The sequence below is a fragment of the Dermacentor andersoni genome, chromosome 5 (genome assembly GCF_023375885.2).
Source record: "Dermacentor andersoni chromosome 5, qqDerAnde1_hic_scaffold, whole genome shotgun sequence".
NCBI classification, from domain to species: Eukaryota; Metazoa; Arthropoda; class Arachnida; order Ixodida; family Ixodidae; genus Dermacentor; species Dermacentor andersoni.
Window position 1 is genome coordinate 139,745,554 of NC_092818.1, and position 24,287 is coordinate 139,769,840.

Genomic DNA, 24,287 nt, shown 5'->3' on the forward strand with positions numbered 1-24,287 from the left:
AAGGAAGAGAAGCGACTGGTTTCCAAATTGCATCTGTACACAAAACAGGCCTACCTCAGATGTCCGTCCGATCGGGCACGATAGAACCATAGAATAAAGAAGTGGAACGCGAGAGGTGGAGCGCGCGCGATGGAACGCAGACCAACATGAGAGCAGATAGAGGATGATGATGATGAAGCAACATTAACTGGGCCCGAAATAAATCGGTGATGCACGCAGGCATCAGACGGGGTGGTTCCCTAGTTACGGGACCCATATGTTCCCAGCAGCTCCTGGCCCCTGTCCATCAGTGCGAGCTGAATCGGTAGGGCGGGGCTGGATAGCAAGGTCTCCCATCGCTCAAGGGGTTGGGGATTGGGGGTACGTGTTGGTGGGAAGGGGAGGAGTGGGAGTCTTGAGTTCTGTGCACTCTGCCGAGACGTGCGGCAGGGTGCCCTTTTCTCTTCTGCAAAAAGGACAGAGCCTATCGTATTCCGCAGGGCACACGCGGTTCATCAGTACCGGATGCGCAAGCCTGCGCTCGACGCAGGATCGTCTGTTGACTGGTGAGTTTGGGGTGCGGTTCTGGCAATCTGCACCTTTCCTCTCGGTACATCCGGGTAATGTCCGGAAAGCTGGTAACCGGGTGCAGTAGCTCTTCCGGCTCGTGCTCGGCCCGGATTGACATTTCTCGGGCATGGTAGTCGGCGATGGTGTTGCCTGCTACCTGCGAGTGAGCCGGGACCCACACAAGCTCTGTACGTATATCGCGGGGACCTTGGCAAAGCTGTGGCATCAACATTATCCTCGAAAATTAATTCCGACCGACATAAACGATTAGGGGCAACGTCAAAGGAGATAAAGGGCACAAAGGGCAACTTTATAACACAGCATACGTCCATAAAACTTATATATCACACAACACGTGACGCCTAGCTGCAAGTATGGTATAAACTTTCAGTAGCTGTTTCTCAACGTCTGCACCTATTTTTCTGGTAGCATCTTTCAGTTGAAATCAGGATTTTAAAGATATATTCAGTGCCGACATAACCACAGACAGTGGTTGATCGAAAATGCGGAAGCACCCGAGACTCTCCAGTACTCAACGTGCACTTTCACTGGCGCCTGTCCTGCCATCCCAGTTTAGAACCTGTCGAGAAAAGTGCAAGTGGTATCTTCTTACAACGTACTCCTTTTAGTGCACATTAGCGAATGGGTAAGAAGTGCTACAATCCTCACCAGATCCGTCCAATTCACACCAAAGCGAGAACGTGCGGTAGCGGCAGCTGCGGACAGCACGAAGGTGGCGGAATGCAGCCTGCCGGTGCGGAGGTGCATCCTCCTCTCCCTTTTCCTGGCATGTTGCTTTGCTTCCAAGGGCGATGACTGTTTTGGCATCCGGCATCATTCGACGTTCATAGCTTATATTAACGTGCTCCAGGCATTCAATATGCATACGGAACAAGAGGGAGCCAGGACATGCGGGCACCACTTCGCAGAAATTTGGTGCATCTCGCATACACGTGAATCCCCCCCTCAAAAATAATAATTAAAAAAAAACATGGAGTTTATTGGGTTCTTTAAAAGGGACTCAATTAATTCGGCCCATAACTGTGCGTACAAAAATTGGTTCCAGTTTTGAGATTGGTTTTGGCGGTGTTCAGTATATGACACTGAATTGTGGAAGTCACTGCTGGATGAGTAACCCGGCCGTAAAACAAAATTAACAAAGTAGTTCAAAACAATAGCATATAATGTAATGTGCGAGACCCCAAATAAGTTATTGTTGTAGTTTGATGTGTTCAATGGAAAGAAGCATTTAGCGTTTTCTGAATTAGTTAAAAATCTGCCATAAATAATGACCTATACTTCTCTTTAACCACGACACCAATTCAGACACCCAAATTTTACTTGCACCAGACAGATATATATCACAATAGTTAAATTGGGAAATAGTGAACGGGGGATATATGCCATTGAAGTGAGCAGCCATTATGCATTCAATGCATGAATATAATTAAGCTTTTTGAACTGATAGAGTTTTAATTATGTTGTATAACCCAGTTATGCATCTATGTATCCTTCTTTTCTCTGGCCGAATTGGTGGCCAATGGTCCTAATTATGTTCAAAAAAGCCATTTGGTCCAATTGAAAATCCTAATGGCTTCTTTTTTATGGATATGTGACAGGCATTACATGCATTGCTCCCAATAATCAAACATACTGCTGTGGAGCAAAGAAATCAGTTTATTTGAAATTTGCTGCAACCAAAAGAAATTGGAGAATGATTTCTAAAATGGATGCTGATGCTTCGCCTGCACTCAATAAAATTTTCTAACAGCAAGCTTCATGCATGTATGCAGCTGGCACACAAAAGCGGCACTTCGTTTATGTATCAACCTGCCGCTCGATCACATGCCCCACTTTCTTTAGCAGCATATTGCGAGAGCGTCACATGTTGTTGCCTTTTGAATGTGGCATGTGTGTGCCGCTTATGACCTCGTTTCTTTTTCTTTTTCATTACAAAGTTGTAGTGTTGTACAATGCTGTAGCATCAGAGCAATATGGGCAACGCAGCTGTTGCTGCTAGAAATAGCAGGGTGCTGCACCCATGATATCCTCCAGCAGAAAAGTAGCAAGTGAATCAATAATTTCTAACTTGTAGTTTGTAGGCTGTTATCAAGCTAGAACAATGCACTTAGATTTTTCTGACATTAACATCGTTTCCCACAGCTGATGTTTCACTAACTCACGAAATTATGCCAATAATGTATTACAATTTATGTGGGCCTAGCTGGAGCATGTGCATGTGCATGATAGTGTATCCAGTGTTGGTCGTTATCAGTTCTGGTATCTTGAGTCCGCATCTGGCGTTATATTTCAAGATCCACCAACAAGCAAGGAGGTAGTAACTACCACAGTCAAATTGTCTGAACATGTCCCAATGTCAGAATTAAAGCAACATAACATGTGCACAAGGAGGACAGTGCAGCAAAGGAGGACCCAACCTTAAAGACAATCTGTAACTGATGGAAGTATGGTTTGTCAACACATCAATAAGCTGTAGAGGATGCAAAGGACCATCATCTATGCAACAATGAGTGTTTCTATAACAATGTCATAAATATGGTGCACAGTCAGCAGCCTTGGAACAGCACCACTCATCATGGGCACTCTCTTCACAATGATGAAGTGCTCATTGCCACGGACACCTTGTGCAGACAGTATACACCAAAGCCTGATAAACTAAATACTTGAGAACTTGCCATTAGCAGAAGAATGACCTGCTTGCCTTCTTTAATGTGTGGGCAATAGGCGACCTACCATCACCGTGAAAAGTGGTAGTGTGGTGATGCTAAATTCATGTTCCGTTACTTGCATGAAGCTGTAGTGCCATACACTGATGCTTCCTGTGGCACCCATCTGCAAAATGCTATTGCAAGATGGGCTTCAATATCACTTCTGAAAAAGTTCATTAATTTTTTTTATTTAGCTTACAGATTGTTGCGGCTACTCACCCATCTAGTGCCTGCACGCCGAAGGGACGAGGAATGAATAAAGCATTCTCACATCACAGTTGAATCATATTTAAAAAATATATATTTCCAATAATATCAAACTGCAGTATTCACTATAATGTGTGCTACTGTCACAGACATCTAATGCACATTCATGGTTTACACAATGTAGATGTGAATTAGACATCCAGAATGGGAAGTCAAAGAGAACACCTTCCCTATGTCCACATGGCACAAAGCACAAATGGGACATCCCTTACATGTACAGGACATCATTTTTGTCTGAGAGATTTCAATCTTATTGGTAAGCGTTATAACATATGTGGTTTACTAGGTCGCACCTGTTAAGGACAAGTCAGCTTTAAAAATTCCATGTAAATGAGAAAGTACATGCAATTTGACATCTAACTTGTGAGTACCTATAATGTTTCCATCCTGTCTTCTTCGTTGAAACAGTTTCATGCATGAAAAATAATTCAGCAGTGAGCTGATTACATTTTAGCAGGGCTACTATACAGGGCTAATTTTTCAGAAGGCCAGCGCAAATTATCTCTCCAATTTACTTGTTGCATTGTTCAAGTGCAATGCTATAATAATCCACAAATATTTTTCACTTATCCTGCAAGAGAACTCTGTTCCATATGTTCAAGTGAAGCAGACTTCTAATCCTCCTGCGTTTTGTAATTTCATCCACACCTCAACATGATTTGAAGAATCACTGGTGCACATAGGGGAAGCCATCCAACATCTATTGTGGATCCATTGCACATTGCCCTTGTCAACCAAGCACTCTACCAGCTGCCTTTTATCTCACTATCTCAGATGCAATAAAACATCTTAGATACTGCTGAGAAAAGGCCTCAGAATTGCTCTTGGGGTACCAGGGGCCAGAGCAAATGAAAAGATTCCCTACGAGTACCAATTACACTTTCTACATTGTCCTTGGAAACTGCTGAAAAGCTTGTGCTGTTGTTGCTTTAAGTACTTTAATTTTAATTTTATACAATACTGTAGAAAAGGAGTCTAAGCAGGAGAGGGTGTACAAAAATACATTCAGTGTAAAACAGCTTTGTACAAATTGAACACCTTTGTAGGTCCATTTGGTTCCAGCTGGACATCATCAGGGCTTGATATACAAATTAGTCCCAAATGGACCTAATTGGAAGTCGCTGAATGAGCAACCCCGTGAAACAATGAAATAGTTAATGATAATTGCATAATTATAATGCATCTCTAAATAAAAAATCTTTGTACTTCGGTGTTATCGATGGAGGATACATTTAGCTTTTTGTGAAATTAAAAATCTGTTTGAAAGTTTATCCATTTCTCTTGAACCGTTGGCCCACTTGGTCAAGTAAATTTTGCTTACATACATAGTGTGCCTGACAGAGACCTCTTATAATGAGGCGGTGAACGGTGGGTATGTTACTGCAGAGAATTGCCATGATGTACGTGTCCATGCATGAGTAAGGTTCTTGAAAGGAGTTTTCAAGTATATCCGTCTACTATCAATATGAAGACCCACCTAGGGGCTTTCTATTTCCCCCCCTTTTTTTTCACATTGCTATAAGTAAGTCCTATTGACAGACCAATTGGGTCCCAAATGTGTTAGAAAAGCTAATTTGTCCAATTGGGAATCTCAATGGCTTCATTTCATTGACTGAGATGTATTGTCAAGCAAGTTCCAATGAATTTGGCTCTTGTTATTTCACAGACTTAGAAAGTGTTAGAAAAGACACACAACTTTAAAGAAAATTCATTTACTTCTACAAAGTCCATACATGAATGGCTTTCACAGAGCAAGTAGCACCAGGCAGGAACACGCTGGTTCTTCAAGCAAGACCCTTTTCAAGATTTGGGGTCAAGCCATCATTCATACGCATTCCAAGGCCTTGAGCTATTGTTCAGTTAGGCCAACTGCATGGCCAACCGGCAGAGCAAGTGCGAAGGGACGGTGAACAACCTGAAAAGGTAAAGTTTGGTCAGAATTACTGATTGGGTAAACTAACACCGAAGAATCAAGAGAGGGAGACAAAAGAAAAAGTAAAGGACAGGGAGGTTAGCCCAGCAAGAAGTCTTGCTGCTGGCAACTGTGCATTGGTATAAAGTGCCACGGTTTAAAGACACAAAATAAAAGAAAGGCGTGCACAAACATGGAAAACAGAATGATTCCTACGACCCGTCATGCATCCAGGATACATCCTTGAAGAAGTTAGGACAAAATCTGTTTTTTCTTCTAATAGATAGCCATCAACCCTATACTACAGTATAAAGTCTTAATTCCTCAAAAGTGCAACAAATAATTATGGCATTACATTTAAATGCGACCCATTCAAAACACAGGCCAAGTGCAGTACAGCTTTGTAACACCACAAAAAGTGGAGGTTGCAATCACATTGTATCCCAAACCATTGACACATTGGTGAGCCGATTTGGTGCTGGGTGCAGCTATTAATCGAGCACAGCTATACTATTAGAGAATGGCTTATAGATTATATGGCTTAATCAAATGCTTTCAGTATAAATCCATAAGGTGGAGGAAGTTTCATACAAGAAAAAAAGAAGCCGACTGCCTGATCACAGCAGATTCCTAATGGCGCCCACTTCAGTCTCGTCCAATGTGAACTACACAGGCCCTGTGATCATGCTGTGTATATTGTTCATGAATGAAGAAAAAATAAATAAGGATAAGATATCACTCCTGTGGTATATTCCAACAGACAATGTGGTTGGTTTGAAGAAAGGTTCACGTCAGCTTTTAATAAAGCATTCAGTAAAGTAAATGCTGACTTCAGGCCCAATCGGATCACTTAACCCTTTCAATGCCGGGTATATTTTTCTTGAATATAATAAAAACGGTTTATTTTCGGTTCTTCAAAAGGGAAAAAATGACACATATAATGGAAAATGCACTTTTAGTATGATCCTCACATTCCTACCTTGATTTTCTACCTCCTACCTAGGTAGTTTCATTCTGATGGGCATGTTTCCACGACAGCGCTGCTGCGTCTGGGTAAAACAAAAGTTTCTCTGGTGATTTAGTAATAAATGTGACAGAAATGCATTAGAATTACCTCGCATTGAGGCCCCGGAACCATGATTTAAACCATGTTCACCACATTGCAAAGTGTTGTTCAGGAGCTCACTTGACACATCCCATGTCCTGCCTCTTCGGAGGCGAATTGCAACTGACGGTGGTCTAGAGTAGACAGTAGCACGATACATAAATATATATTTATGTGCGTGCGTGTGTGTGTGTGTGTACACAAACACACAGCACATACATGCTCTTCTAAGCTCTCTTATGCCCTCTCTATCTGTACCACGTGACTGGCTTCTCACACTTCACGAACACACTTCTTAAAGTCTTAGAACGGGTGGAAAATGACATAGAAAAGCATTTATTTAGCTGAACTTAATAGAAAACTGTTTTCAAGTGGTACTCTTGATTGGTTTCATCCAGTCCATGATGGCACTTATGTGCAAATCATGATTGGTTTCATCCAGTCCATGTTTGGCACTTATGTGCAAATCAGCGAGCAGCCACAATCATTGCCATCTCACCTAATGACCTTAAAAATCCTTCTGTGCCTTTGTGCTGCTGGAAAAAGTTCACTAGGGAGTTAAAGCAGGCATATGCCACCTCGCAGGTCATTGGTGTAGGCTCCCAGCTAGCGAAAGTATGAAGGAGGGCACTGGGCATGCGGCAAAGCAACGCAACCCAGAGGAAAGTCTAGGATACGTTGAGCGAAGTGGGGAAAGAGAAACGAGGTGAAGTGTCGCAGATGAGGTAAGTAGGCGGAGGCACGCTGGGTTGACCTCCTCTGGCAGTTGCTGCAGGTTTCGTTTGCGATACGATGTACCGGGTTCGTCTTGTGATAACATTATCCTCTTGCACCGTATGCTGTGTGCACAAGTGAAAGCGTGCGACAGTGAGCCGATGATGGCGGCTCAATCTCACGTGTGCAAGAGGAGGAAAGGGGAGGAGTAAGCGCACCGTATTCTGTTCTTCTGTCGCCCGCATGGCACTGGGGAAGGGAGGGATGGGGGTTGTATACTTCGGCCGTGTGCGGTCGTGCGGGCTTTATCATGAACACGATCTGCTTTGGGGGCACAGTCTGGTGGGCCGATGGCTCATAACTTTGCATGCGCGGTATTCTCCCACTCAGTTTGCGTTGAAGCGACAGACAGCGCACAGGTCACTTCGCTCGCTGCTGCTGCCGTGATTCCTCACACTTGCTTTGACAGTGAGTGTCCGCAGTCATCAAGTATGATGTGTTCATGTTTGCCTGTGTGTGCCGACACCATGCTTGTTAATTTAGTTATAAGCGAATTTTTACAAGGAGGGGTTCTACTCCGGCGGCTGCTGCGTATGGTGCAGCTGCACAAGCCCTGTCTTGCATATGATCTGTGCAATGCAGACAGTCTAGGCGCACCGAGGGCCGATAGCTTCATATGCGCTATAGCACCCATACGCTTGCACGTCACCCACGGTCACGAAATGAAACGTCACAGTCTCTTCTTGTTTCCTCCTCTTGTTTTCGCCTCTGTCCACGAACGATGTGCACCACAGGTCTCCAGTAGGATGCCTCCAGGATCGGCGGTGATGGCAGTCACTCCAAATGTTCATCTTAACCGAAGAGCACGCCTGAGGCCGTTCGTCTTAAGCGGATTTTTTGTTAATTGAGTCTATGAAAAACCAATCTGCTCTTATCTGCTCTAAGAGCAGATAAGAGCAGATTGGGTGAGGGAACAAACGTGGGTAAATGACATCTTAGTTGAAATCAAGAAAAAGAAATGGGCATGGGCCGGACATGTAATGAGGAGGGAAGATAACCGATGGTCATTAAGGGTTACGGACTGGATTCCAAGGGAAGGGAAGCGTAGTAGGGGGCGGCAGAAAGTTAGGTGGGCGGATGACATTAAGACGTTTGCAGGGACAACATGGCCACAATTAGTACATGACCGGGGTAGTTGGAGAAGTATGGGAGAGGCCTTTGCCCTGCAGTGGGCGTAACTAGGCTGATGATGATGATGATGATGGAAAACCAAACAAATGTACCCGTGTCATTCGCTATATGCGAGAATTCAGCTTAACCGAGTCTGTCTTAACGAGAGTTCACTGTATATAATATCGAATAAATCTTGGCAAAGGTGCATGGTGTTAAAGTCACTTTAGCATGCACTACAGAGGATGAAGGTGAAAGCCGGCACGTTCACAAGACATTCGTTACATTACTTAACATTTTCATCCTAATAATGTGTTGTTACTTCCTATTACTTCTTTTCTTCCATCAAAGCTTGTGGGTTTGGGCGCTTTATGTCCACCTTAATTAACTGTCTTAATTAATGTCACCTTAGTTAACATCAAAGGTCATGGGTTCGACTCTCACCAAAGATCATGGTTCGAGTGCCTTAATTCACTCCATCTTAACTGTCTCTAAATTTACTTCGCCGTAATTAACAACAATGGTCGTGGGTTCGACTCCCACCAAAGGTTGAAGGTTCGACTTTCAATTTTGGTGCCATTAAATTTTAGTGCCATAATACCAAAGGGTCAAAGTTTCGTAACATCAGATGGTCAAGTTTTCGTCCCAGGAACCATCTAGGGCTCTTACCTTAATATACTAGTCTGTTTTATTATTAGCTTCTAAATACTACCCTAGAAAATGACATGGTCATCTAACCTAACAGATATGATGCAGATCTCAGAATGTGGCCTCTGAGATTCTTGGCACACTGCAAGTGCCACCCAATCATGGTCATACCTGCATGTTCGTGGAATCTTGGAGACCACACCTAAGAGCCATCTACACTTGGTCTCAACATCCTGAGCTTGTGTCATTTCTGGAAATTTAAGCGGTACTAGCAGAGTTTCTTTTTAGTTTTGGTATCAAAAACATCTGTTTTTGCTTTTTGCGAGTTTTTCATGATGTACCACTGTGCCCCCTGCTGGCCAAGGAGAAGTGTAACTGGAAGTTAGGAAGCAACACACTTGGTAGAATGTGGTAGGCAGAATGCATGCAGCATGCATGGTCACCAGGCACTCACGGGCCACAGGCACGAGGGAGTATAGTCGACACATGTCTGGAAGGCTCCGACAGGGACCTTCGAGCCATGGGCCATCCTCTGAACTACTTCTGCACACCGGTTACAGCCTGTACAGCTTTCCCTTGGCTGGCATCCACAGCTCGAGCAACAACCTGATCAACAGAGCAAAAATAGCAGTGCGTGTATGCATCCCTGTTAAGTTCATCCACAGACGAAAGTATCTGTGGCTAGGCACACAGTGGACACAGCTGAACTTGAAAAACTGTAGAGCCACTGTTTTGAGATATAGGTGAGCCATAAAGGCAAATTGCAATGAAATTTTAGAATGCATAAAAAGTTTAGACTCAGATGCTGTAGATACAGTGCAGCTTCTGTGCAAAATGCGACATTTTAAATGTAAGTAAAGTAGACATTTTCTATACAGAAGCTTAAAAAAGAAAGAAGAAAGAAAAACTACATTATTGCTTGCTGCAAATGACGCATGGCCAAGAATGTTGAGAACCCGAGCAACTCCTATGTATGACCTCCGTGGTTAGGCAGTGCCCACAGCATGCTGGAAATCTCTAAGGCAACATGCTAGGATTTGTGTCACGTCCACAAGCCATCACATGTGTACATCATTTGCTTAAGTGCTATTGAAAGGCTGTAAGTAAGAAAATTGGACAAGTACCACTCCTGCAGCATTGCCAATATTGCTTCGTGTACACTAGCACTCATTTATAACCAGTTAAGTCAAAGTAAAACATTGTTGCAGCAAGCTTTTAATTTCTATGTTTCAGCGTGCATTGTTCTAATTTGACAGTGTCTGCTGTCAAGAGCTCAGCCATACTCATTGATATCCAATCTCCAGATAAACCATCTACTTTTTCGTCTTACTGAAAGTATCTGGGGAAATTGAAGAGTCCATGTGGATTTATGCAACTCTTACTAAGCACATACCAAGACCAATGTCAGCTACTGTTCCACCAACAATCTCCGTCCCCAGATTTTCACAATCCCCACGATTTCCACCAGACTGAAAGGAGTCACTTTAGCTACTATGTCTGCACAATGACAAGAAGATGACAATGATGGCCGCCCCAAGCAAAATTGGCCAAATGCCAAGCATAGGGTGGCGCTCGGCAGATCACTGAGAACCGATCATGTCGACATGGAGAGTTTGCGCCATAAAAAGGCCAACCTACGTTCCTGACCTCATTGGCGCTTGCTCACCCACGGATGCTGGCTCGGATGCATAGGGCTGCATAATGCTGAGCATGAAAGTTTGGCTGGCCAGAGACGTCGGCTTCACACTGGCTTGACGTACGCTGCTGGCCGATCATTTAGGATGCCCTTGCCAGCTGGCGCCAACTTTTTTTCTGCACTTCTAGAAGAGGTGGTGGTAGTGAAAAGCACTTATTTCTGCTATGAGCACATATGGTGCAGCGCTGGTAGGGGGAGGGGAATGGAGCGGTTGCCTCAGGTTGCCTCAACTGTCTCCGGCAGTCACGTCAGGCAGCATCCATGGGGAAGGAACCGGCAAAAGGCAAGTGTGTACGTGGTGATTGCTTCTTTTTCTTTCTCTCTCTCTTCTGTTCGATTTCTTCTCTCCTCTTCTATCTACCACTTCAGACATGACTGGAAATAGCGGTAAGGAGATAAGGGGAACCTGGGGGCCTTCTGGTGGGAAAAAGTGTTCAGTGGCTCCTTCATCGGCATAGGTTTGGACAGTTTCTTTGGTTCTAAGCTTCTTGTTCGTGAAAAGTCCAGTTTTAATGAGCAAGGGACATTTCCAGCCAGCAGATTTTCAGCTCCTATGGACCTCCACAATTTACACATAAGTGGTGCGTCTTTTGTAGAATAAATTTGGAGAGAGCGCACGTAAGTATCGTTGAGGCTGTGTTTCTTGAGCTCGTCTGTGCTTGTCGGTCTGTTGATATCAACATGTTAATAGCACTGTCTAAATTCAATCTCTTGTGGTCTTTGTAGCTACACTTAATGTGCAAGAGTTCACCAGCCAAAACTTGTCAGGCAAGCGAAATAAGAGAGTGTGGGTGCATCATGGTATGCATGGAGCACCAATGTGTGCATGCAGTGCCTGTAGCATGCTAGGCATCGTGCACACAATGTATAAAGGTTGTGGTCGTGGAGGTGCACGTAAGATAACTTAAAGGGACACTAAAGTGAAAAATAATTTCTTCTGCATCAGTAAATTACCGTTCTACAACACCAAAAACACCACTCTTACAACAATAAGACGTTTGGTAAGCCAGAAAAAGCGCAAGAACGAAATATGGGTGGCGATGCCTACTTAAGTTCCCGCACCTGGGGGCTGTGACGTCTTGGATTTTGATGGCATCTTCTAGGGCCTACTAATTATATATAGCAGTACAGATTGACTAGATTGTGTTCTGAAGGAACCAAATATTAAACATGGCAAGTTTCGGGAACCTTTATTCAGCCAATGCGGCCGAAATGCGAAAACGTACTTTGGAATCCCTGACATCACGCTGACGTACCGGCGCTGGGGTTTCGGCGCGAAATTCAAATACTGATACTTGGACCCTCATTTTCTCATCTAATAATCAAACTATCTTTTTTTTTATTTACTGCCTGCAGGGTTCTCAAGCAATGCTTCATTAGTCTGAACTGATTTATTGTTTTGCTTTAGTGTCCCTTTAAAGAAAATAGAATTTTGCCCCACTTGCACCACAATCTTGCAATGCCTATTTTGAGACTAAATAATGTGAAATTGCCTGTGTGATGCATATTTAGTGTTTGTACTGAAGTACAATGCTTAAGGGTTATTGAGAGACCATGAAAGCATCTGGTTCAACTTTCAGCACCCAAACAATAGTTATGCATGTCCCATTTCTGGAACTTACACAGTAGATGTCCTTATTTCAGATGCAAGAATGGGACCACAGCAGAACCAGTCAAATGACCTGGCTGCACAGTCCTCTAGTGAATGGCCGGACTTATGAAATTCATGGAAGGACATACATCCTCAAATGCCCATACAAGACCGTCAGTGATTAATCCACATTTTATGATTGACCTAACTATACTAACTTACTACTGCAGCATTAAACAACAAAGTTTTCTCGTTTCTGTTGTGTTTGTATATAAGTAGTTTAATAAAATTTGAAAAAAAAACAACTGTAGTGATAGTTTGTCCACAAAGTGCTTGCCTTCTAAGCACACTTTAATACACAAGCGCATGCTTGAATTAAACAGCAAATTATACATGGTGTCACTTCTTATGTCAAACTATCTTTTCTTATTCCTGTTGCAGATACCAGCATTCTGCTTCTTCATCTTACATTTAACAGGCAGACATTACTTTTTAAATGAGTAGTAGTGCAGAAGTTGCTGACAAAATCATGCCACTTATCTTTTTAATTAACAAGTTCAGTGCACATGATATGGCAGAAATAAACCCGTTAATATGTAGGACCTATTCGGTTAGAACCAATTTTGTAACTACAGTACCAGTTTCAATATATACATCAAAGTGTGCAGTAATGTTGCCGTGGTGCCATAGCTATTTTGTAGCTGCAATGCAAATATATGCAATGCTCGAGGGATGTAATTGAGACATCAACTCATTTTGCTGACTTTGACTTCGTATACCTCAAAATTGCTGCTAGTTACAAAATTGGTTCTGATTGAATACGTCCTGCATGTTGACAGGCTAGAATTCCACCATTACGTGTGCATTAAGATGATTAATTAAAAAGATAATTACCATGATTTTTTCATATAAATGCTTCTGCACTCGCAACTTATCCAGAATGTAATGACCACCAGTTGAGGCAACCCAGTTGACGAAGCAGGCCCCGAAGCGGCTAGGCTAATTAAAAGTATAATTACCCCTTTTTTAAGATTAAATGCTTCTGCACTCGCAATTTATTCATAATGTCCACCAGTTAAGGTAATCCAGTTGAAGAAGCAATATGCTCCTTTGAAAAATTTGCAAGGGAGCCTGGTGAGGGGCCTTTTAATGAAAGTTATATTTAGAAAAAAGATTATGCAGTGCAGGAATGAAGTAGCTATTTCAGAGAGTGGCGTAAGTCTCTTAACATGTGGTTAAATGCTAAACTGCCAACAATAACCTTCTTTCTCTTTTTGCTGCAGTTGCGCCTTAAATTATGTGACTGTGGGTTCACATAGCAGAAGCACAATGGCATAGTGGCACAATTTTCACATATGGACCTTTGCATGATTGAGAAGATATGTATACGGCACTGCAAGATTAGTGACAGCCTAACCAGAAGCAAATTGATTGTAACAGACAGTAAATCAGGACAAACCAGAAAACACCACAGGTTAACTTCAGGAACACTTGCGCACATTTTCGTGTTCACACATGCAATATAACACTCAATGCAAATAGCTATAAAATCTGCAAGTAAACAAACGTGCAAGCACAAAACAAGACTTATAGAAAGCTCACTCACCACCCTACAGCAACACGATTTTGTCACACTAAGCTATGCACAGTAAAGTTAACCAATAGAAACACATGCATGCCCCAGAACGTTTCTCAAGTACTGGAGCAGAAAGCACATGAATGCACATGAGCATAATGTTAAGTGCGAAGGCGGGCATCAGCTTCGGAAAAGCGTACATGATACTTTTCTCACAAGCAGCATCTGTAACGAACATTAGGCCCCACAACTGCTTCTGCTGAGCATGTATCATTGAAGCGTCAGATTAATTAAGGCCGTGAGATAAGCAGCAGTAAAACACCAATAAAATAAGTGTAATTATCCACAAGAACATTTACCTGGAAAATGGTGGCTGAGCAAATGTTACATGAGTGCTAGCTTGTTATATAAGTTACAGCTGACAAAATAGACTTGCAAGTGGCGTCAACTTACCTCTCCAAAGTCAGGAAAGGCACCCTTTTGGAGCTTAGAGAATACCTGGACACCATTGATTTCCACTTCGAAGGATGCTGCAAGAGAGGATAAGAAATTGGCACAGTCTAATAATATAGCAGAACTCAAATGGCTCCGTGCACCAGCAAAATAAAGTGCTGTCTCAAAGGCGAGGTCAACACAGGGTAACGATCATGTTTAACCCTTTCAGGCGCCAATTAATTTTGTCCACTAAAAATTTAATTTCACCATATTTCTAGTAACTTCAGAATCATGAAAAGCGTACATCTGTCGAATGCACTAAAAGCTTACATTTCTTTAGTGTGTTTTGTCAAGTTTGCAGAATATGCACTCTATGCGAGAACTCTCTACAAGAACGTCAACTATACCATGTGTGGCGTACTTAGAAAGCACCGATGAAGCCACTTGAAAAGTATGCCTAATGTAAAATATTGTGTAGAACGACAAAAGCATACTCACTACATGATGACATACTGACATTAAGAGCAAACACCCAGCCATTCTACCAACTTGTTTTACAATAACATTTCACAGACATTATTCAAACTTGCAGCACAGGTCTGATCGAAAATGACTTGAGATGTATGCAGCATGTTTTAAATATTATTTTCATCAGCATATTTGCTCTTCTTGGCATGTACAATTGTGTACACGACACCTGATTGTCATGGGGTAATACAAACTGCCAGGACAAAAACAACTACATGTAGTATATACAAGTACAAAATGTAGATTTCCTCATTTAAAAAAAATGGCAACCTCCCAGAATGTGTCATGCAGTTTTGATGGAAATGAAGAGATCATAATTTATAGCGATAGAATCGAGCATACTGTTCACAGTTTAAGAAGGAATTATAATTTTAAATTGGCACAGAACGTCACAAAAGACATGCTGAACACCGTATGCTTGCACAAGCAAGGAAAAAAGGGGGAGGGAAGCGAGCTAACATGATCAAGTGTGCGCGAGATTGGAGAGGGGGTAGGCAGGTGACACACATTTCCTTTTCTAGCACAGCCATGACAGAGCAGATACGCAGCCCGCGCACCCTTTTTTAGAGGTAATCAAACCCTTTCGTGCAAGAAAAATCCATCGGCAACTACTTATCTTGCATAAAATGTTGTATATAATATAGCAAAATTAAAATTTAGATAAACAAAGCAAACTGCAGAATTAACTGGCTTCATTATATTGAGGTTTAACTGTGCGTAGGTGCTTGTGCTTTATTTTATGCTCTTTATTATGTAAAAACAAGTTCAGGCTAACAAGCAGTACTGCCATAGTGAGCCATGGCATTCCTCGTTGCATGGCACCGCACAAGAGCACTTTCGTATGCATGCAAGTTTGTCAGTGAATACCTAGAGTTCCCTAGTCTTCCTATAAGATACAAAATGCCATCAACTTATGGGTCTCGTATAGAAAATGAGTCCCAGAACTACATGAGTAGGACTACTGGCATATCCTACCACTCACCACAAATGCTTGTGCAGAATTTTTCTCACGCTCACCTATCACCTATTCTTTCCAGCATGTTCCCAGTGTAAGATCATTAACACCCATTGCAACTGCAGTTAGAAAAATCTGATAAATTTTCCACCATGTTTTCCACGTCACGATTATCGGATTTCACACTCTGACTGGTAAGCTTCAAGGAAAAAAAAGGACGAGCACAAGAAAAATTTGTTGTCAGTTCTTTAATAAATATTGACTCTAGAAAGAATGTTTGCGTGTAATCTCCTTGCAGACAAGCAAAATACAAAAATAAAATTTCTTTACAATTTAGCCTTTCCTGAATGCAAAGTCAAATCTTTCACAATAACAAGCCTACATGCTGAACTAGCACCCTGTCTACGTTTCACTTTCGTTTGCCTTCAGTTCTCCAAATGTGCTACTTGTGCAGTGCAAACAGTATTCGCAATAACAAAAACACAGGCAAGCTCAAATATGTGCTAATATCCTGGTCTATGTGCTAATATCCTGGACTATGTGCTAATATTTTGGACGATGTGCTAATATTTTGGACTATGTGCTAATATCCTGGAATATGTGCTATAATAATGACGCAGGTTACTGATTATGTTCTTACTGTGTCCACCTGAGCCTGCTTTTGTTGCTAGCATTGGTGTGAAAAATGCTAGCTAGCAATGGTACTTCGCATACACTGTTTAGCACCTTGCAAACATGTGTACACTGTGTATACAAATGCCATGACAAGCGAACATAACAAGAAGATTCCATATAACCATGGCCACATGAACAAAAAACTGCCACAGATTATATATAGACAAAATGTCAAAAAATGTAAGCACAGGGCAAAGTGAGGGAATGTTATACACACATATTGCCTTCAAGTGCTGCATCATGGAAGTGTGTTTCATTATTACCATGAAGCCACACCCAAAGACAAGAGAGAGGAATACAGGAAGGCAGGGATGTTAAGCAGTCAAGGGTCTGGTTGGCTACCCTATGCTGGGGGAGGGAGAAGGGGAAGAGAGAGAGGGAAGAGAGAGAAGGAAGAGAGAAGGTGTAGTTACGTGTACGGACAGTACTTTAGTTAAAGCTGCTCTCGCAAACCAGACATTCTGAGAAAGCACGAAAACGCCTTTACTGCCTTCTGAGCTGATGATCGGTGGGGACGGTGCTCTAGTAATGTCTGTTCACTCAAAGGACGATCATCGAATTTCCTGAATGTGTTGGACAAAGATTGTCTTTGTGTTTGAAATTGAGGACAATGGCACAATAAGTGGTCAATGTTCTCCTCGCATACGCAAACATCACACGTAGGACAATCAGGCATTCTAATTAGTGCTGAGTAGACCCAAAGACAAAGTTCACATATATGTATATGTGCTCTACATTAATAAGAAAAAGCCACGTACTTTAACTGAGCAGCATTGAAAGCAGAGATATCTTATCATAGCAAAGATAGTCTCCCGAGATTTTCTCTGTGTAAACATGGTGGTGAGTTTTGCAAAGGTTTTAAGATTGTACATTCAGTTATTTGTGTGGAAGTTACGTGCGAATCTTTTCCTCAGAATGTTGTAATTACGAGTGGGGCTTCTATATGCAGAGGTGCATTATAGGCAGGTTATAGATACGAAGTCTCGCAACAGTTTTTCGAGACTTCAACACTTTAGCAAAAACATTCTTCTGCGTATTGATTTTGAAGTCTTGCATCTCTTGTTCTAATGTAGATGGAGCAAATTGGTCGGTCTTTAATATTTTCTGCCACTGACACCCTGTTTAGTTCAATCTGAGGAACTGACCTTTCACAAATTTTTACTGAAATATTTTACAAAGGAACATTGCATAAAATTAGAATCAGATGAGAAATAAGAATGCTTCTTATACTTGAAGTAAGCACGTAAATTTAAGTTTTCAGCACCATAACTCGAAGAATAAATATTAAAGAAAGACTTTTAGCCTAAGAATCAACTTCTCCCTGAATGATGGATGAACAGAGCATACTCAGTTATGAACTTTTAACTACTGCCACAGCAAAATAAGAGTTTAGAAAGAGATGCATAATGCCACAGGTGTCCTTAACACTTCACAGTGCCTTCACACTGCTCTCTAAAGCTATCTGTCTTCATTTATTTTCTTTCAGCCCATTAGTCTTCCAAAACTCACTGTGTAAGCATAACTTTTGACGCGAAAGCATCAGGTGGCCCATTGAGTGAAAAAGCCAATGCCTGTTGTCTGCAGCAGCGAAACAGCAGCTAAATTTCCGGTGCGGGCGAAAGGGTACACCTGCTGCTGCTTTAGCACGACAGGCGTTGCATCAGGGGAGAGGGCATCGCCATGACGCCACGTCACCCTTGCTCTCGAAAGCCTGTGCTATCCGCATGTTCCTTGTCCGCGCGAGCTCTCATCCACATTCTAACTGCGGGCCAATAAGGCCAAAGCAAAATGCGCCAAGCATCTCAACATGCTCACTTGCTTGCGAGGAGTTCATAACTCGAAGTACCGCTCAGCGGTATTCAATTGGGCATTAATGCTTTTGCATTCACAACTCGTAAGAACTGCTTAGGTGTCCTCGGATATTTTACTATCATAGTCGAGTGTTCATGTTGAAGCCAAGCAGCAAAATGTGACAGCATATAATGTTGTTAAAGCTGAAGGGCATGCCATTTCCTGGAACTGTCAGATAGGTTCACAAGCACAGTATGACATGTCACAAACAGCAGAAGCAGGCACAACTGTTATTTGTAATATCCATTTGTACTCTGTATCCTATCCAAAAGTGCTGGAAAACATGCCTTGCTGCTTAAGCAGCCACATAATGCATCACCTAAGTCATGTTATGTAATGCATGGCTTACTGATTATTTTCCACAAGATGTTACATGTAAACGCAGCCACTTGCAGTAATTATTCATGTACACAGAAACTTGTTGCCTTCATGCACTTAGAGACGTACGATATCTTGGAGATTTAGAACGAGAAGCCATAATGAATAACGCCACAAGAGTGAGGATTAGACAAATCCGTCCACTAACCACCATCCTCATGGTAGGTGAACAATTGCAGTGCCAGATTCCCCCTAGTAATCTTTGTACAAAACTGTGCACACTCCTATAAACAGGCCACTGTATATGAAGCAAGCTCGCTTCACTGTCGCAATGGTAGACAGAATCCACTTACTTTTGCGTCCTACGGTGCCAGTCACATGGGCATTTGGCAGCTTGGCGAGGATCTGCTTTTTCAGATCCTCGAAGCGAGAGATGTATCCTCATCCCCCACTGAGAAAATGAAATAAAAATAAAAAGAGAAATGGCATTACAAACAACAGAGAACTATGCACTCATGAAACATCAGACTAAGCATAAGGTGGTGAGCAACGTGGCAAGTTTTCGAACAGGGGTGCTCATTTTGAAGCAGCAGGAGGTGCGTAGTTCACTTGGCGAACATTTGCAGGATTGACAGCTTCGTAAGAAGTTGGTCTGATGCACTTACAAGGCAATGCCACTTGTGCTTCCAACTGCAAAAGTTGCGTTCCATCATGCAGATATGAATGCACCTACTAAGTGAACCACCATGATGGCTCAGTGGCATGGCATTAGCCTGCAGAGCACGAGGTTACAATTTTATTCCCCGTCTCGGCGGCCGTATTCTCATGGGGACCGAATCTCAAGATAACGAAATTAAATGATGATGGAGAATTGCCAGATGTTTACCGAGCCAACAGCAGCCATCTTATCAAGCTATACCCAAGAAGTAGTCAAAAGGAAAACAGTTGCAAACTTTTCCACCAGCATTACGTTAAGTTCTGGCAGTAATGCCAAATGTATGTTAATAATGCATGTACATATTGTGGTGAAATGAGACAACATGCCTAGAAGTAGGAAAGTTGCACATGAGGCCTGTAAATATATACTAAGGGGTGAATGAGCACATTTATGGAGTGAAAAACAAGGCATGCATGGTTATTATGGGCATCCATAAATGTGAGAAAGTTGCCCATATATAATATGTTTTTGCTAAACTTGTGAGACAATATATAACAATATATATTAAAAAGTGCCAATCCTGCAGGTCACGGAATAAAAAGCAAACAATGAAATCTACAGTGAGCTGTATGCGCCTGGGCATATCTACATAGATTATGACAAGACATGCTCAGTGTTGTTATTTTGGAAATTTTGTTGCTAGGTTTGACAACTTTTTGGTCTGTTCAGCGACAAATTTTTCTCTTTAGTAACTAGCGACTTCTTTTGAGGCAACATGACAGTACAATTTACAACATTTTAGTGACTTCGAAATTAGGAAAGTTGCCTAAAAGATTACTTTATAGAACATACTTTATTATTCAAAAGCTAGAAAAAGGCAGCCTAAATTGGATGCACGGCACGTGGCGTCTGTGACCATGATTTCAAAGGGGGTCTGTACTCGAGGAGGCCATGCACTGTGGCTGATTGCACTGTGGCAAAGAGGCTTGAAATTATACTAGGAAAATACATGTTTTTGCAATCTCTGGGAAAACCATTAGCATAGGTCTTAATGTTGCAGGTGCTGCAGTTTCACTGAGTATGCTCAATTGGTGGATGTACGCAAGAGTAGCAGCAAATTAAATTATGAAGACTTCTTATGAATAAATTGAATATGAATATGAATAAATTTATATTTTATGGTGAGATTCCAGTGCAGGCATCCTGTCGGATAGAGAAGCAGTTACTAAGATGAACGAGTATTTTGTGACCAGTGCAGAATACAAAAGTTAATACAATGCCTTATTCTATATTAAATGAATTCAGCCTTACAAACTCTGTACTGTTTACCCCTGTGACATCGGAGGAAGTTATGCAATTAATATACTAGATCAAGAATAATGTAGTGTATTGAAGCCATTGTAATGCAAAGAAACATGGACAATGAAGAGGACAGGACCCCACGGGCGCTAACTCACAAGTGGTTTATTGGGTCGAACCAAGAAAAATGAGAAATCATAAATACGAAATCCTATAGACGATTTCCTATTTTTCTGGGTTCGACCCAATAAACCTAATGTGAGTTAGCGCCCGTGGTCACCTGTCCTCTTCGTTGTACGTGTTCCATTATGCTACCATGGCTTCAATGCATATTAACAAATTTGCCCAAGAAGTTTTATTAATAAGGTAGTGGCTGGTTTCGACAAGACTAAGACAACTCCTTTAAAATACATAGCCAACATTATAGCCCCAATCATCGTTTAAATAATTAATAGAATGTTTGAACCTGGTGTTTTCTCAGACCGCTCAAAATAGCGAGTGTATGCTGTGTTTCAAAGCAGGTGATAAATGACAATTCGCTTACTAAAAACCAATCTCCTTTCTTCCAGTTTTATCGAAACTATTTCAGAATGCAATAAATGCTCCATTGTACAGATTCTTTATCAAATGAAAGCTAATGAAAGACTACCTAACGAACTGCTATCAATACATTAGCATTAGCATAAATAACAGTGCATCGGCTTATGCAACTATAACCAGAGGAGTACTGCAGAGATTAATACTCAGCCCTCTGCTTATTCATAATTTGCATAAGCAATCTCTGTGGCATCCAACATTTTCCCAAGCTAATAATGTATGCAGGTGACACTAATATTTTTTTCAGCAGTACATTCATTCAGGAACTTGAGCGCCAAGTGAATAATTACCTAAATAAGCTGGCAGTTTGGCTTAATTCAAGTAAATTACGACTAAATGTTAGTAAAACAAAATACGTAATATTTGCTCCAATGAATAAGCCACATAAATACAAAACAACTATTTTGTGAGGGCTGACAGAGCAGGTAAAAAGCCAAAAGTTCTTAGGAGTTTCCTTACTGAAGGCTTGATGTGGAATGCACATGTAAAGAAACTAACACCAGAACGTAGTAGGATTGTTGGGTGCTTATACAAAGTCAGTCCAGTCATACCAATATAGTTAGAAAATGCATTATATTATGCTCTGTTCTAGTCTAGAGTAACATACTGTATTTTGGCGTGGGGTACGACCACACTAACTAATTATCAAAAACTACTAATTCTGCAGAAAGAAGTTCTACAAGTATTCGAACAATATCATGGCCTTATCAGGGACTTCAAAATTAACCACTTTTTTAGAATATTCAATGCTAAAACTAACACAACTATACTATTTCAATCTTTTACATTAGGCTATGCAAAACAAGCGTGGATGTCTCCAGACCATATCAGTAGGTACAAAGTACAACATGTCAACATTAACGCAAAAAAAAAGAACCACCACTGAGGACAAATTGTGGTAAGCAACCCATAGAATACCAAGTACCAACATTGCTAAATAGCTTACATCATAGATTCTGATCATAAACATTCTGGTACCATGGTCAATTCCATCCTGACAGGTCACGATATTGAAGGCATAACAGCAGCATCAAAAAACACACACAAAAGAAAGGAACACTGACAGACATGGACAATCACTGCTTTGCAGGTTAACACAGAAAGAAGGGCCCACTGTAGAAGAAATATACTTCAGTAAAACAAGTTCTTGGGTGAGTTGGTCACTTAATGCAGGCCTAACAGCAGCACCAACAATATTGAGTTTGCATAAATAATGAAGTGTCTTATGTTTGTCCTGTCACACTTTGCCATGTTGCACCGTATAATACAAATGTTTTTGCTTTATTTCACATTATATGCAAGTCTGTGTTAACTTAGTTGTGTCAATGTTGACAATGTACCATGACTATATAATGCCACAGCTAGTTGTCTCGTTTTTTTTCTCTCTCTCTCTTTTTTCTTCTGCTGAAGGATAATTTTTTCTTGAAGTGATTACAGGTGCAGTATTGTGTCATGTTCATTGGCCTGCGTGCAGAACTGTAACAGGAGCATAGGCCTTTTGTCAGACTATGTGGCCTTTAACCTCTGCCCCCGTTACTGTAAGCAGTCAGGACAAATAAACTTTAAACACATTGGAAGTGTCAAATAAAATGGATTTGCCTTCGAACAAGATTATCTTCAAGTTTGTATATAAACACATGTGCCATAGTCGCAAAGTTGAACAAGTAATGAATTTAATTCAATAACATCATGAGGTACACCGTGGTGAGGGAATCCATGTAATATTCTTTACCATCTTGGGTTCCTTATAATTAACATGCACCAAGTACACAAGGCATTTCACCCCCATCGAAATGCGACCGATGTGACCACAGTGGCCGGGATCGAACATGGAACCATTAAAAAAATAATTAACCGTAGCGCTACACTTTCAGACGGAATTTTCGCAGAAGAATAGTCCGCAAATACATGATTAACAAAAATTAGTGATTAAAATGGATTCAAATATTTTTTCGATTGTGTATTTGCCAACTACACTCTTAAGCAAAATTACACCCTTTTGCCACAGCGATAATCGTCATCTGTCTTGTCCGTATTTCCTTTCTTTAACGCGGTGAGCCCGGTATTTCCCAGTAAGGAACGGCATGCGCGTTATCAGCGTGACATAGCATTCCCGAAAGGAAAGTAGCGGGCGCTGCGTTTTCAAGAAAGGAAACGCAAGCAAGGCAGATGACGATTGTTGTTGTGTGGCAGAGATACACCCCAAAGGGTGTAAATTTGCATAAGAGTGTACATTATCGCGAAAATTTTGTCTGTAAAAGTAAACACCTGTGCAAGCTTAATTGATTTGCATACGTAGCTCACACCGCAATTTTTTAATTCGAATTAGTATAATAGTTTAACTTTGAGAATGTACCATGCAGGCTCGAATACAAACGTACACTCTAAGAAAAGTTTACACCCTTTTGAGTCGTATCTTGCCACACAATGATAATCATCATCTGTGTTGTCCGCATTTTCTTTCTTTAACGCTTCACGCCCGGTACTTTCTAGTAACGAACCGCATGCGCGTTATCAGCATGACATAGCATTCCCGACAGGAAAGTAGGGGGTGCAGCGTTTTCAAGAAAGGAAACGCAAGCAAGGCAGATGACGGTTATCGTTGTGTGGCAGATACACCCCAATGAGTGCAAAACTTTTTTAGAGTGTATACTCTTAGACTAGGTTACACTGTTTGGGGTGTCTCTGTGCCACACAACGATAACCGTCATCTGCCTTGCTCGCATTTCCTTTCTCGAAAACGCTGCGCCCGCTAGTTTCCTGTCGGGAATGCTATGTCATGCTGATAATGCGCATGCAGTTCGTTAATGGAAAGCACCAGGCTCGCCGCGTTAAAGAAAGGAAATGCGGGCAAGACAGATGACGGTTATCGTTGTTTGGCAAAAGGGTGTAATTTTGCTTAAGAGTACACTGAAAAGAAAGCTTACACCCCCTGAGGGTGTATATCTGCGACACAACACACTCTAAAAAGTTTGCACCCTTTGGGGTGTATATATGCCACACAACAATAATCG

General features: G+C 41.6%; 2 long non-coding RNA genes across 9 annotated transcripts in view; one reads left to right on the forward strand and one right to left on the reverse strand.

Annotated features, from left to right (window-relative positions):
• LOC126531257 (uncharacterized) overlaps positions 1-24,287 on the reverse strand; it is an 85,765-nt gene that overhangs the window by 18,639 nt on the left and 42,839 nt on the right. For 3 of the 8 annotated variants that reach the window (XR_008612632.2, XR_008612631.2, XR_008612634.2), the window contains exons 8-11: positions 19,073-19,170; positions 14,411-14,487; positions 9,549-9,700; positions 5,262-5,460 (exon numbers count right to left, since the gene is read on the reverse strand). This is a non-coding gene — a long non-coding RNA (uncharacterized lncRNA). Of the gene's footprint in view, positions 1-5,261; positions 5,461-6,436; positions 6,507-6,571; positions 6,697-9,548; positions 9,701-14,410; positions 14,488-19,072; positions 19,171-24,287 lie in introns of all 8 variants that reach the window. The other 5 variants (XR_008612635.2, XR_008612633.2, XR_008612637.2 and 2 more) reach the window with 5 other exon arrangements.
• LOC129385084 (uncharacterized) lies at positions 56-12,633 on the forward strand. The gene is made up of 3 exons (XR_008612639.2): positions 56-360; positions 480-545; positions 12,435-12,633. It is a non-coding gene; the product is annotated as an uncharacterized lncRNA (long non-coding RNA).